Consider the following 16,321-nt stretch of genomic DNA (forward strand, 5'->3'; position numbering starts at 1 on the left):
AATGCTTCGATCACTTCTGGCACAGTCCCCCCAGTCTGGAAACAAGCTATGGTCCGCTCACTATTGAAAAAGCCGAACCTGGACCCGTTAGACCTCAGCAATTACCGGCCAATCTCCTTGCTGCCGTGGCTGAGCAAAATCTTAGAAAAATTCATTAACCACCATCTGGTAAATTTCTTAGAAGACGCACAACTGCTAGACCCCACCCAAACGGGCTTCAGACCCAAACACGGGATCGAGACCGCCCTCCTCATGGTCATGGAGGAATCCAGAAAAAACCTGGATCAGGGAGGATCAGTGGCAGTGATCTCAGTGCAGCCTTCAACACGGTCAGCCATGACATCTTGCTGCACCGTATGTCCAGCGTCGGAATTAAGAACAAAGCCTGGCTCTGGTTTAAATCTTTTCTGGAGGACAGATCCTTCCGAGTCTTTGATGGTGAGGCGGTGTCCACTAGTAGACCACTGAGGTGCAGAGTCCCCCAGGGCTCCTCCTTAAGTCCCGCCCTTTTCAACATCTATATGAGGCCACTGGCCGACGTCGTCCGCCGCTTTGGGATTAAGATCATCTCTTACGCGGACGACACACAGCTGGTGGTCTCACTGGCGCAGGTAGCCAACCCACCTGCGTCAGGCGGTCTGAGAGACTGCTTAAAAGAAGTAAAAAGCTGGATGTCTTTATCATCCCTTAAACTGAATGGGGACAAAACGGAGCTGATGCTCCTGGGACCCTCCGACCCCCTCCTCTTCAACTCTCTGTGGCCCTCCGAACTAGGCCATCCTCCAGCACCCAAGGACAACATCAAGAGCCTTGGGGTATGGCTGGATAGTTCCCTTTCATTCAAGACCCAAGCCACAAAACTCTCTGCAACCTGCTTTGGCCTCCTTAAAATGCTTAAGAAAATCTTGCCCCTCCTCCCTATGGAAGCCAAGCAGGTCGCAATACAGGGCTTGATACAGTCCCGCCTGGATTTTAACAATGCGTTGTAACGTGGCGCCCCAGATTACACCCTATGCAGGCTTCAGATAGTACAGAACTGCGCGGCCCGTCTACTCTTCGAACTTCCCCGTTCACAATCAGGCCTGGTCAACCTTCACTGGCTACCAGTGCGTCAAAGAATATGCTTCAAAGCCATGTGCATTTCTCATCAGGCTTTCTGGGACACGGGTCCTGTGATCACCCGGGACCTAATCACCCACTACTTACCCACCAGAAACCTCCGCTCTACTCAGACCTTTTTAGCTACACTCCCCAGAATAAAAAAAACCAGGTCGGGCGGCAGGACGTTTGCCTATAATGCAGCCAAAACCTGGAACACTCTCCCTCTGCATCTAAGATCCAACTCCGACTTCTCCTCATTCCGAAAGCAATTAAAAACTTTCCTCTTCAACCTTCCCTACTAATCCCCAGGCAGTCACTCTAGGAGGTCCTCTTTATTATCTTCCAGCGCTTGGACGCCTCCGGGCAGCAATTCGCGCTCTACAAATACACTTCCATTCCATTCCACTCTAGTTCCCAAGAGTCTGTACTCAAAGCACTGCAGGTCAGCAAGAAGGCAAGCTGGGCCCTGGAGGTTGGTAGTGGCAGTGACCCGGAAGAGTTAAACCTGAGATGCAGAAGGGCAACAAATGCAGGTGTAGGGTCGCCATGACCCAGGGAACACTTTACCTATACAGAGGAGGTAAGAGGATGCATCTAGGCATTGCATGATAGCTGTATCATGAGCACACTGGTCTGCCATCTTTTTAAAAGGGCAGGCAGAGACGGTGTCACATTGTCCCCCTTCCTCTTTCTGTTTTCTGTTTTATGCAATATACAGTTGCCTAAATCATACCTTGCGTTATTTCTGTGCATAAAGGGGATCTTTTGTCCCTATTGATGTAACCTAATAATGGTAATCACAAAGATATCTTAGTATTTTGCCTGAAATGCTTCATGTTGATGTGGTTTGGCTCTTTCTTACATATACCACCAGTGCTTAACCTCATAAAGAATATTTGTATGTTAAATTTCAGTGATGGGCGAAAATGATACATTAATTGCCATACTTACCTGCAATGTCTGGTGGCCAGTTCAGCCCCAGGCACACACAGTGGTCCACTCCTTGGGACCTTCTGGCTGATAAGGAGCACCTACGCCAGAAACATTATAACACTGACGTTCCTTTCTGTCTTTTTTTCTCTCCTCTTTTTGTATTCCTTTTTTGATTTAGTTTGGATTACTCAAGATAGAATTCAATAGGCGGCACCACCCTACTATAGAGAGGACCCCAGCACACCTCCACTCACATACAAATTTTTTTCTGGTCCTGAAGAAGCGCCAGGTATCTCTGTCCTAGACTAATAGGGGCGCGAAACATGTTGACCCAATAATTACAAAACTTTTTTTATTCATATCCATATTCGACTACCAAGGGTTGGCAAACTTTTTTACCCTAGCCCGCTCCCTTCCTCCCCTCCCCTCTCATTTCTCTCTCCTTCTTTTATCCCATTTCTCTTTTCTCTGTCTCTACTAGAGCCCCCACTGTGCCCTCTGCAGTTAATCTGGGGAGCAGGAGACAGTAGCAGAAGCGCCTGCGGCCTTCAAGAACCAGCTTCCAAATACTCCGGCCCTCCAGGGAAATGCCTGTCGGAATAAATGGCCAGTCCGGCGCTGCTTATAACCTCTTTCATCATGCTTCGTGTTACGATGGGTGCAGACCTTGTGTCATAACAGAAGTTCCTTCCTCCTGTGACCTGTCTCAAACACTTTCTCATCCATCCAGAGATGTAGCTTCAAGAACTGGACTCAGTCGTGCTGGAGAGAGCTTTCACCAGTGCACTCACCGGTGGTGCAACCTCGTTGTTTCCGACGGTTATCCCTCCATTGTGTACCCTTGCATCCTAGAGGTGGGTGAGCCAACAAATTAACAGAGAGAGCTGAGCCAGGCTCTAGATCTAATAACCCAAGCACAACCCGAGCCTTCAAATGACTTCGCATGTAAATCATGCGGCAAGCCTTGTGTTAGAAAGGTCAGAATTAAAAAAAGTCTAATTCTTTAACACATGGAAACATTTCTCTGCATTGAGAAGTATTTATTGAAAGTGATAGGGACATATTATCAAGGGCTGGTGATAAACTTATCGCCGCTTTAGCGTCCGTTTTCGGGCGTAAAGAGGCGATAAGTTTATCGCCTAGTCAACAAGGACACGCTAGCGCGTGTTTTGCTGACTTAGCGCCCGTTTCCAGCACGCCTGACTTCGCATCTCTAATGAGATGCAAAGTAGGCGTGGCTGTGCTAACGCGGGATTACTGGTTACTAGTTACCTTACCAAATCCCAAACTATGTCGACTGAATCGTTGGTACCTGTCATTGAGTAAAAGGTAATCTTACAATAAATCAATCAATTTAAGAACTTACACCACTCTAAATGACCACTGACCAAATTTTAAGTTTCAAAGATTTAATATAAAGTCAAAGATAACTGAAGATACAAACTTCTCAAAATGAGATTAAGAAGATAAATCGGTATCACTATGAACATGAACTTTTTGAATAGTCTGAGTCTGAAAAACAGAATAATAAGTACAAGCTCAAAAACCATAAGTGTTGCCAAAATGGATACAAGTTGCAACCTCAAAGTCATTACAGAAAAGAAAATTAAGGTTAGTCTGTCCCTACACTATACTAAATGACATCCCTACTTAGCAAGATCTTTACCCCCCTAGGTGTCAGCCGTGGTGACTTCCTAAGAAGATCACACACTTCTCTTTGTCTCTTCTCTGATAATGGGTCTCTCCTGATCAGCCTATCTGCCTACCCATCCGCTTCCTTAGGCTCCCAAAATCATCTGCTCTGCTCTCCTCCCGGGTCTCTTTTCCTAATACCAAATCACATTTCCAAAAGAAACGCCCCTTGGGACGCCCCTCACGTGGTACATCTTTGCGCGGCAAACTCCATGATGGTACTCTTGAAGACCCTCGTTAAAGTTGACCTTGGTTCCCAGGCTTCTTCTCCAGTGCGCTGATACCCCCTGAAATTCCTGGAAACTCCTACGGGCCTGCGCAAGGCGCCACTGAACAAAGCCCCTTTCATTCTAGCTGATTAAGACCCTTGCACCTGCATACAGCTCGTCCTGCAGTGGGCCTCAAATTCCAGACTCCACCATATCTTTAAGTCGTAAAACACACTCCAATCTCGGTGCTGGACACCTCTCGACTTCTTCCCTAACGAGCACATGGCGGTTCAAACGACATGTCATTATCTGTTCAGGCCTACTTGATTTACATGAAGCAGGTCCCTGCACTCTTAAAACATTAACTTGATTTAAACAACATTCTTAACTACCATACGTTTCTAAAACAACACATCTATAAAGCATATATTTCAAACTTAGTTCGATAATACATTTGGAAGAACCACGTCAACTTTGTCTCACATTATTATAGCAGTACGTTTAGGTTTGCTGTGAATTGCCCTAAGGCCTACACATTATACTGGATTTCAAAGTTCTATTCAACTCTAACATGATTCCTTTAACATGAGAACATGAGGTTTTCCTATTCATCCCAAACATTTCTACATTAGTCTCACACAGTTATGATTATTGTTACTCTACTTAAACATTCTATGCATTTCACTACTGAATATAAGACACTCTGTGTATTTCACTTCTAAATATAAACACTCTGGTGCAAAGTACATGTTAACTAACTACGTGCTTGTAAATATGGTACACTTATACATTTTTTTCCAAACTTGTGCTCTCTCAGTCCCCCCTTTGATGACCTTCAGGGGTCATCACCATCAAGACACTAAAGATGTAGAACCCTTCAAAGTGAAGTCATGGCTGTGCCACTTCTTTTCATACTCTCTAATGCTTTCAGACTCTTGTATTGAGTGTCCTGCATCGCTGTCAACTCTTCCTCCTGTTTCCTCATAGTTCTCTGCAACCTATTTGCTCTATAACATTGATACAAACGCACCAATCCCCACAAAGTGATTACGCAAATCACAATTATGATGATGGGTTTCAGTATGTACCAAACAATACCCTTTCCTAAGTTGGCAAACCAACCTCCAACTTTACCCATTCCATGACCTACTTTTTCCCACACGTTTACTTTTGCCAGGTCCTCAATTTCGTAGTGTATGGCAGTGATGTTTCGTATATACTTCTCTAGAGGTTTTGAATTGTCTGGAATGTAAGTGCAGCATTCCTGGACCTTCAAAGCCTTACAGACTCCTCCCTCTTTAGCTAACAGAACGTCTAAAGCAAGTCGGTTCTGAAGAACCATTGCCCTAATCGATTGCATCTCCCCTTCTATCAGCATCAATGATCTTGCAGTACTGGCAGATAGCCTATCTACGACTGTAGCTAACCTCCTGATCTTAATGTCATTCAATATCAGTCCTAAGAAAGGGAATGCAGCACCGAGTACATCTCCAACTACTTCTGCTGCACCCAGCCCTCGCTTCCATCTAGTTGGTATTTCTTTCTTTGGCGTGTCTAAATTCTCAACATGATATATTTTAGGGAAGACAACAGCCAGATAGCATGATCCGTACCAATTATCTGGTAACTTCACATAGGCATTTCTTCCACATACAAAATATACATTTGGTATTGCTTGCATCCCTTTCAAAAAGTCCTTAGAGTAATACTCCAATTGAAAGGCATGTTCACAATTGACTTGACCTACATAAAAGTTTTCATAATAAGAGTAACTCCTGTGAATGCACAGTTTCCCCCGTTTCTCCTTATCCAAAGCAATTGGACCAATACTACCTTTTCTTTGATGTGCCCTTTCCTCCTTGGTCCAATCTGTTTCCCATTGTCCTGATGCCTTCAAAATCTTCTGCCTCCTGTATCTAGTATCTACCTGTCCTATAAACTTTTTCTCAACTTCTGATATTTGACAAGTCAGATTGTTTCTTCGAGCATGTGAAGTATCTAACGTTTTCCATGGAATAAACCATTTGTGTAATCTGTCTTCGCTTTTGTAATAGTCCCATTTGTTCAAATGCTTGAAATTCGGGACCTCTGGCAATGTCGAGTCGAAATTCGAGAAATAATACTCAAATCCATCTCGTCCATAAAATATGCTCAACAACAAACTACATGTAATTCCATATGTCAATGGAAGATGATGGTATCTGATACCCTCCTCCACAGAAGCTGGTAATTGCATACAAACGTAACAATCCTTCACTTCCATGGCATCAACATATTCATAAAGCAATTTAGCATAAGCATTTGACTTGTAATTTCCCTGTGACTCATCTGTATGTAGCCTTTTTATTTCTGCATCTAACAACGCTTTGTCTTTATCATTGATGTTTCCCTTTTCCTTAATAATGGTAGTTTTCGGTGTTGACACTCCCTTGACCTCCTTGATTGCAGTTTCATCCCTCTCGTGTCCCACTAGGAATGAAACAGTTACCACTAAAATTATAAGAGAAACCACTACTCCTAAAAATGTAACAACTATACATTTTGCCCTGCGGTTCGGGTTGCCAGCCTCCATGTTCTCAAACAGTGTCGCTTTGGACGTTCTTCCCGCATCAACTTCTTCCTCTTTTCAAACAAAGTCTTTCTCTCTTGCAATGTCTCTCTTTTGAACACTTGGAAGCTTGACAATTTGTTTCCGCAAAACAGTTCAAAATTCGGTAGAAACAGACAACCCTAGCCCTTCTCCATCCACTAAAAGGAAACCCCTACCGCTTTTCTTCTTCCACTCGGCGCTAGGTTATCTTGCAGTAATTTTTACAAATTCTTTTCAAAAGTCTTATTTTCGTCTGAAGTTATGTATGACTCAAGGAGGGACACTACGTCTTCACAAATGTCCATCCGAAGTAACATTCCCTCAGGTTCTGGGCAGTTCGAAACCCAACATGGAAAGTCAACTTTTTCTAGGATTATTCTCCTTATTTCGCTCAGGACAAGTGGACGGACGAAATTGAGAGTTAGCGTTTTTTCAATTTCTACTCCTGGTACTATCAGTTCTACATCCACAATTACAAAGGGGTCCGTTCTAATCAGGATCACTTTCTTCACCTTTCCAGTTCTGCGCCCCTTTGAAGACATTCGTAATATGGTATTAATCCACAACAATAAGCGCTCCTAGCATTTCTACTACTCGCTCAAGCATTTCCAAACGAAGAAGAGTTCCCTCCAATATTGGATATCGTGAACAGCAAACTGGAAACTCAACTGTCTCTAAAATCAATTTTCTTATTCCGCTCAGGAGAGCAGGATGAACGATGTTGAGTGTCAGCAACCTTTCGGTCTCCGCTCCTGGTAGTAGAAACCTTATTTGCACTGTGATGATCGGGTCAGTTCTGACCAGTTCCACTTCCCGGATCCTCCCGGTTCTGTGCCCCCCAGACATCTGCAACGAGGTAGGTCCAATCGGGAGTAGAGTATCTTCTACTAGGCACTCGCACCCTCCTTGATCTTCTAAGGCCCTCCTCGGCTTGATCCTGGATATCTTCTTCTGGATCTGAGTCTTCGGATATAGGAGTAAGCGTTTCTTCCTGGGCCGACCTCAAACTTAGCCTTCTTCTCCTTGCTGGCCAAGTGGCAGCTCCAAGCCTTATTCTCCTATTCCTTGTCCTCTCACTTGGTTCTTTGTCGCTCTGATACGGATCTGAGTCTGAGTCGTATTCACTTCTGCTCTCTCCTTCAGTTGCGTCTTGTAGCAATCACAGGCAGAAACCTAGGTAGGGAGCAGAAAAGACGAAACAACACCCGCACTACAAATCCCAGAAAACCCTGGGTCATGGCAAAACGGAAGTCACTTCCGGGACGGCATAAAAGGGCGTGCCTGGCGAAGCCGGGTGCTTGTCAATCCTTCCCGGAGTGAGACATAGCCTGAGGGTTGCGCGGACGCTTTCTTTCCCGCTGAGGACGCCGCGAGGAGGAATGCGCGGACGCTTGCCTTCCCGCTGAGGACGCCGCGAGGAGGTTGCGCGGACGCTTGCTTTCCCGCTGAGGACGCCGCGAGGAGGAATGCGCGGACGCTTGCTTTCCCGCTGAGGACGCCGCGAGGAGGTTTGCGCGGACGCTTGCCTTCCCGCTGAGAACACAGCGAGGAGGTTTGAGAGGACGCAGGGACGCCGTAGTCTTGGTGCCGCTTCCTCCATTTCCTAGAAATAAAGGTAGGATCTAGAGATAGCACGGCCGTGCTAGTTAGGCAGCCTGCCTCTCGACCTGATACTTTTCTGTTTGCTTTACCGTGTTATACTTACCGCGCCTTACCCACCAGGAGTGAGTGTAACTACCTGGGGGTATTTGAACGCTCTCCTGTACCGTGACACAAGGCTGTGATGGAACAGCTCTGAATCAACCAAGACCCCATTTACCCACGAGTAGAAACAGTATCTACGTTCGGGTGTACCGAGAGTGGGCTAAATGTAAGAGGTGACTCCGCTTCTGTAATTATCACTGTGTTGGTATCCTGTACGTGCGTGGTAATCTGTTCCTTTTATGTTTTGTAGACTTGTTGTGCCTCAGAAGAACTCCAAGACCTGTAGACCAGACTAAGAGGGGTGTCTTCTCAACAACGTTCCGGTTCCCTGTTCCCTTCCCTTTTCCCAGGTGTACTACCTCTCCCTGGTGTGTATATTCCAAGGGAGGGTTAGTACTATTGGTAACTGGGAGGTCTATCGTCAAGCCGTGGTCCCCGCTGGCTAGATTCCTAAGGTTAGTGGCAGGAGTGTTCTTTACTTGGGTTTTATCACCGCTGCTAACCGTGACAGATTGACAAGCCCAAGAAAAGAAGACCGGCCTGGGCCATGGATACGAGTGCGGCTTTAGCCTCTCTGCTTGAGAGCTTCGGCGCATTACAGCAAGAAGTACATGCTTCTCGCTTAGAGAATCAGGAGCTCAGAAAGGATATGAATACCATGCGCAGGGAGGTCGCTGGTATGACTCGCAAAGGCCATGGGGCAGGGTCCTACATCAGGGAGGCTACTCTCCCCCCTCCAGGTCATACAGTCTCCTCGCCTCCTCCCCCGATGGCTCATGGAGGTGGGTTCTTTACCCCTACTGCCTTGCCTTCGTCCTCCACCGACCATTCCCCTACTGTGCACGTGATACAAAACACTGGCATTCCTTTGGCCCCTCCCGAGAGGTTCTATGGGGACCCCAAAAAGTTCGAGACCTTCCTGAACCAGTGCCGTCTCCACTTCCTGTGCAAGCCTACAGTATTCCAGGATGACGCGGCCAGGACAGCGTTTATGATGTCCTACATGGGTGGGAACGCTGCTAGCTGGACGATCCCCTTAATGGAACGAAACGATCCGGTTCTACATCAATTCCCGGAATTCTGTACGGCCCTCCGAAAATTGTTTGATCGTAAAACGCATATGTTGTCCTTGGACAAGGAACTTCTTACATTGCGCCAGGGATCACAAGACCTCTTGTCCTATATCACGTCCTTTAACAGACTCGTGGCCGAAACCGATTGGCCACAAGAAAAACGGACTTCTTTGTTTTACCAAGGACTAAGGGGTGAGTTAAAGGACGTCCTATCGCAGGTGGTCCAGATGCCGGCAACCTGCGAGGAACTGATAGATCTTACCGTCCAACTAGACCATCGCCTGGTAGAAAGAAGGGGGGATCGGAATAGGAACGAAGGTAAAGGATGGTACCTCAAACCAAAACCCCCGACGGTGGACAGTACCAAGGGTGCCGATGGGACCGAACCGATGCAAATCGGTGGAATCCGAGGGCCCCTGACCACGGAAGAACGAGACAGGCGACGCAGAATGAAACTATGCCTTTACTGCGGCAAAGGAGGCCACTTCATTAGGGAATGCAAGGCGAGGGCCCAACAACCAGAAAGGAGTCCTACACCACGGAAGCCTGCAGTCATGGGAACCAGAGAGTCGTCGGAAAACTAACACGTCCAAACCAGACGGAGATCACTGGGATGGACGGTCGGCAAGCAGCGATCTCCGATCTCGCAAATACGATGATGCCCGCCGTGGCCCATATCAATATGCCTGTGTCCTTGTGGACCTCCGACGATAAGGCCTCACGGATGGATGCGCTGCTGGATTCCGGAGCTACGGGCAACTACATGGACATCGAATACGCCACTTCCCTAGGGATTGCTTGGGAGAAGAAGGAAGAGCCCGAAAACGTGAAGGCAGTGGATGGATCCGCCTTAACATCTGGACCGGTAACGATGCATACGCTGCCGCTACGCATGCAACACGAGGGACACTCGGAGTATATCCAATTTGATTTAATCGCGGCCCCTCAGTTCCGCCTTATATTAGGTATGCCATGGCTCACGCTGCATGACCCTGATGTGAGCTGGTCAGCAAGAACGATAACCTTGAATTCGACCTACTGCCAGGAACATTGCTACAGCCCTTCCCCCATGGTCAAAGAAGACGAAGGGACGCTCGGCGCGCACCACCTAGCCGTAGCATGTCATGCGGAACGGTCATGCAGCGCCACCAGCCTGCCTGAGGTCTATGCCGAGTTCAGCTCCCTTTTTGATAAACAAAAGGCTACCCGGTTACCTCCGCATCGGGTTTATGACTGTTGCATCAACCTCGTTCCAGGGGCGGTTGTTCCCTGTAGTCGAGTGTATGCCCTCACAGAAAAAGAAAACCAATACTTACAGAACTACATCAAGGAGAACCTGGCTTCGGGATTCATCAGTCATTCCACTTCCCCCGCTTCGTCGCCCATGTTTTTTATACCAAAGAAGGACTGCGACGAGTTGAGACCATGCATCGATTACAGGGCCTTGAATAACATCACGGTCAAGAATCGTTATCCCCTTCCATTGATCCCGGTGCTGATGGATCAGATAAAAGGAGCCCGATACTTTACCAAGCTAGACCTCCGTAGAGCCTATCATTTAGTCAGGGTCAAACGGGGAGATGAGTGGAAGACAGCATTCCGAACCAAGTTCGGCCTATACGAGTATAGGGTGATGCCGTTTGGACTCTGCAATGCCCCTGCTGCTTTCCAATACTTTATGGACGAAGTACTCAGGGGCCTATTGGACACCATATGTATGGTCTATATAGACGACATTCTCGTCTACTCGAGTACCCTCCAAGAACACGAAATACACGTGAAGGAAGTCCTAAGTCGGTTACAACAACACGAATTGTGCGCCAAGTTGGAAAAGTGCCTTTTTCATACAACCGAAGTGTCTTTTCTCGGGTACGTGATCAACGCCAACGGCTTCCGGATGGAGAACGGAAAGGTAGAAGCCATCACGAACTGGAAAACTCCGCAGAGCGTCAAATCGGTACAAAGCTTCCTAGGCTTTGCGAACTACTATAGGCGCTTCATAAAGGATTTCTCCAAGATCATCCACCCCATATCCAGACTACTGAAGAAAAACGCTCCTTTTCTATGGGGTGATGAAGCTGACCAATCCTTCAGGACACTCAAGGAACGCTTCACCCAGGCCCCCATCCTGCGGCATCCTGATACCCAACTTCCCTTCATCTTGGAAACCGATGCGTCCCAGTATGCACTGGGAGGGGTGCTTTCACAACGTCACCCCACAACGGGACAGATACACCCAGTCGCCTTCTATTCCAAAAAACTCAGTCCTAGCGAAATCAATTATTCCATCACCGACAAAGAGTTGCTTGCCATCAAAAGAGGATGTGAGGAATGGAGACACTACTTGCTGGGAGCCCGGCACACCATCGAAATATACACCGACCATCGGAACTTATTATTCCTGAAAACAGCAAAGGCCCTCACTCCTCGGCAACTCAGATGGACCCTCTTTTTCTCGGATTACGATTTCATCATCAAATACCGACCAGGGCCACAACACGGAAAGGCCGATGCTCTCTCCAGGAATCAGGATTCCCAGGACCCTCAACACACCATGACAGAAGAACCACCTTCCATATTACCAGAACGGTCCTTCCCTGTAGGCACAGTCGCCTTGCTCACGTCCACGGATTTCATCGAGGACCTCAAGGTTGCGTCGACGGAGGTCGATACCCAGGCATGGCTTGAGGAGGAACCCCAAGGGAGGTCACAGACAGACGAGCTCTTGTATCACTACCATGCCATGTATGTTCCGGATCCAGGCTTACAGATGCAGGTGCTCAATTGGGCTCATGACGCCGTATTGGGGGGTCATTGGGGGGTATACAAGACTATAGCCACGATAGAACGTTCATTTTGGTGGCCTACCTTACGGAATGACGTCAAGAAATACATCAGGAATTGTTCGGTGTGCACCCAGTGCAAAGCCAGCCATTCAAGACCGACGGGGCTACTCCGACAAATACCCATTCCCCCCAAACCTTGGCACACGGTCTCGATGGACTTTATCGTCGAAATGCCCGTCTGCCAAGGAAAAACGGTAATCCTGGTTCTCATAGACCACTTGACAAAAATGGGCCATTTTGTGCCGTTGGAAGGATTACCCACCTCAGCGGAATTGGCCATGGTGATGCTCCAGCATCTCGTCAGGGCTCATGGACTCCCGAGTGTCTTTATTTCCGACAGGGGTTCGCAATTTACATCACGCTTCTGGAAGGCCCTTTGCAAGACACTTTCCATCGACGCTAGACTTTCGACGAGTTACCATCCTCAAACGGATGGGAAGACGGAACGGCTTAATCAGACTATCGAACAATACCTGAGGTGCTTTACCTTACAGAACTCGACGGACTGGGTCACCCTCCTATGGTTGGCTGAATTCACGTACAACAACTCTGACCATTCCACCTTGGGTTGCTCCCCGTTCTTTTGCCTTCTAGGGTATCATCCGAATATCCTCCCCTTTGACTGGCCGGTGGCATCGACATTGCCCAGCATTCAGGAACACCACGAGCATCTCCGTGCTGTCCGCATCGATGCGACGCAACATTTGTCGGATGCTCAGAACGCTCAGAAACGATACGCTGATAAGAAGCGTAGTCCCGAACCAAGCTACCAGGTGGGGGACAAGGTATGGCTCTCCACTAAACACATTCACCTCAGGGGTATCAACAAACTGAAACCAAAGTACATAGGTCCCTATAGTGTCGAGAGGGTCATCAACCCGGTTGCCCTGAGGTTGGCTATCCCCATATCCTGGCGCTTACACCCCGTCTTCCACGTCTCACTGCTCCTTCCCTGTCATGGGGACACCAGACTGCCAGCTCATCCCCCTCCTGTTCTGGTGGAGGGCTTGGAGGAGTATGAAGTTGATGAGCTGCTGGATTCCAGGCTGTACCGGGGTGGGGTCCAGTACCTGGTGAGTTGGAAGGGCTTTGGGGTGGAGGAGAGGTCCTGGGAACCTGAGCGGAATCTCCATTGCCCCGACTTGGTGGCCCAGTTCCATCGGGTACACCCTGGCAAGCCTGGTCGACCGCCGGGCCGGCGGTCCTTGAGAGGGGGTTCTGTAGCAATCACAGGCAGAAACCTAGGTAGGGAGCAGAAAAGACGAAACAACACCCGCACTACAAATCCCAGAAAACCCTGGGTCATGGCAAAACGGAAGTCACTTCCGGGACGGCATAAAAGGGCGTGCCTGGCGAAGCCGGGTGCTTGTCAATCCTTCCCGGAGTGAGACATAGCCTGAGGGTTGCGCGGACGCTTTCTTTCCCGCTGAGGACGCCGCGAGGAGGAATGCGCGGACGCTTGCCTTCCCGCTGAGGACGCCGCGAGGAGGTTGCGCGGACGCTTGCTTTCCCGCTGAGGACGCCGCGAGGAGGAATGCGCGGACGCTTGCTTTCCCGCTGAGGACGCCGCAAGGAGGTTTGCGCGGACGCTTGCCTTCCCGCTGAGAACACAGCGAGGAGGTTTGAGAGGACGCAGGGACGCCGTAGTCTTGGTGCCGCTTCCTCCATTTCCTAGAAATAAAGGTAGGATCTAGAGATAGCACGGCCGTGCTAGTTAGGCAGCCTGCCTCTCGACCTGATACTTTTCTGTTTGCTTTACCGTGTTATACTTACCGCGCCTTACCTACCAGGAGTGAGTGTAACTACCTGGGGGTATTTGAACGCTCTCCTGTACCGTGACACAAGGCTGTGATGGAACAGCTCTGAATCAACCAAGACCCCATTTACCCACAAGTAGAAACAGTATCTACGTTCGGGTGTACCGAGAGTGGGCTAAATGTAAGAGGTGACTCCGCTTCTGTAATTATCACTGTGTTGGTATCCTGTACGTGCGTGGTAATCTGTTCCTTTTATGTTTTGTAGACTTGTTGTGCCTCAGAAGAACTCCAAGACCTGTAGACCAGACTAAGAGGGGTGTCTTCTCAACAACGTTCCGGTTCCCTGTTCCCTTCCCTTTTCCCAGGTGTACTACCTCTCCCTGGTGTGTATATTCCAAGGGAGGGTTAGTACTATTGGTAACTGGGAGGTCTATCGTCAAGCCGTGGTCCCCGCTGGCTAGATTCCTAAGGTTAGTGGCAGGAGTGTTCTTTACTTGGGTTTTATCACCGCTGCTAACCGTGACACGTCTTCCGTCTCACTGCCGTCCTGCCTTCGCTCTTCTTCTGAATCCGTTGCGTTCCCAACTTCTTCCGACACCTCCTCAGCTGCTGCAATCCCTTCTTGCGACCCTTCTTCCACTTCCGGGCTTTCGTCTGGGATAGGAGCTGTTCCTTCTAGAGGTGCTGGAACTCTTCGAGTATGGGATGCATGGATCCAATTTGGCAGCCCCCCGCACTTCACCGCGGTGTTCGTTATCAGGATTACCTGAAAGGGCCCACGCCAGCGAACATCTAGGCAGTTCTTCCGGACGTGTTTTTTAACCAACACCCAGTCCCCTGGGTTCAGGTCATGGCACAGGTTCCTCGATGCTGGAACTTCAGCCGCATGCACCTGAAGGGACACAGAATGGATGGCGTCAGACAGTCCTTTACAATAATCCAAGATCAGATCATCTGTAATATTCAATAGGGCAGTAGTTGGAACTGTGGGAAGTCTCATGGCCCTCCCCATCAGGATCTCGTGGGGAGAGAGACCTGTCCTCCTGTCAGGTGTGCTGCGCATGCTCATGAGCACTAAAGGAAGAGCATCTGGCCAACTCAAAGATGTGGATGCCACTACTTTAGCCAATCTATTTTTCAATGTGCCATTCACTTGTTCCACAATTCCTGAAGCTTCTGGTCGATAACTACAATGCAGCTTTTGATCGATATTCAGTGTGGAGCACAACATCTTCACTATTTCGCTGTTAAAATGTTTTCCTCTGTCAGATTCCAAAGAGGCAGGCACCCCGAAGCGCGGTATCAACTCCCTGAGCAACAATTTAGCCACTGTGAGTGTATCGCACCTACGTGTAGGGTACGCTTCAACCCATCTGGAAAATACGCATACAATCACCAACACATACCGAAGGCGATTAACTCTTGGCATTTCGATGAAATCTAGTTGCATTCTATTGAAAGGCCCCCCCGACCTCCCAATGTGACTCAGTGTGACTGGTGTTCGCTTGCCTACGTTCAGTTGTTGGCAGGTAACACATCGCTTGCATACTGATTCTGCTGCTATTCTAAATTTAGGGCAATACCAAGTTTGCCTAAACACTCTCATCATAGCATCCCTTCCTAGATGTACTGGACCATGTATGTCTCTCGCCATGGGATTAGCTAATTCTTCAGGTAACACGGCTCTCCCATCTGCTGAAACCCAAAAATCCATTTCACTTCGCACACACCCTGCTGTTTCCCATGCCCTTTTCTCAGTTTCTATTGCATTCTCCTGCATTATTCTTAAATCCTCCCAAGTGTCTACAGTTTCTAACATCATACTTAATTCAGTCTTTTCTTCTGCACCTTCTATTTCCACCTTTGAGAAAGAATAATTTTGTTCCGCACAATAGCGTGCGACTTCATCAGCGTATCTGTTGCCTTGTGACACAAAATCTGTATTCTTAGTATGAGCTACACACTTTACTATTGCGATGTCAACTGGACCTTGTAATGCTTCTAACAACAGCCGCACAAATTCTCCATTTCGAATGGGCGAACCAGAGGAGGTCATGTAACCCCTCTGAGACCACAACTGCCCGAAATCGTGAACCACACCGAAACCATATTGGCTGTCCGTGTAGATGGTGACTCTCTTTCCGTTTCCTGCTATGCAGGCACGAGTTAGGGCAATAATTTCTGCTACCTGTGCGGAATGTACTCCTTCCAGGCAAGCGGCTTCCACAACTCCAGTAATAGTACAAACAGCATAAGCTGCTCTCAACCGACCAGTATCGTCTCTTAAACATGAGCCATCAACAAAGTAAATTTCATCGGGGTCAGACAACGGCTCATCCACAATATCTGGTCTGGGTTTCGTGCATAGTTCAGTCACATGAAGGCAATCGTGGTCTTCACATCCTTCGCCTTCTAT

Source organism: Lissotriton helveticus, chromosome 3_1, assembly GCF_964261635.1.
Source record: "Lissotriton helveticus chromosome 3_1, aLisHel1.1, whole genome shotgun sequence".
Lineage (NCBI taxonomy): Eukaryota > Metazoa > Chordata > Amphibia > Caudata > Salamandridae > Lissotriton > Lissotriton helveticus.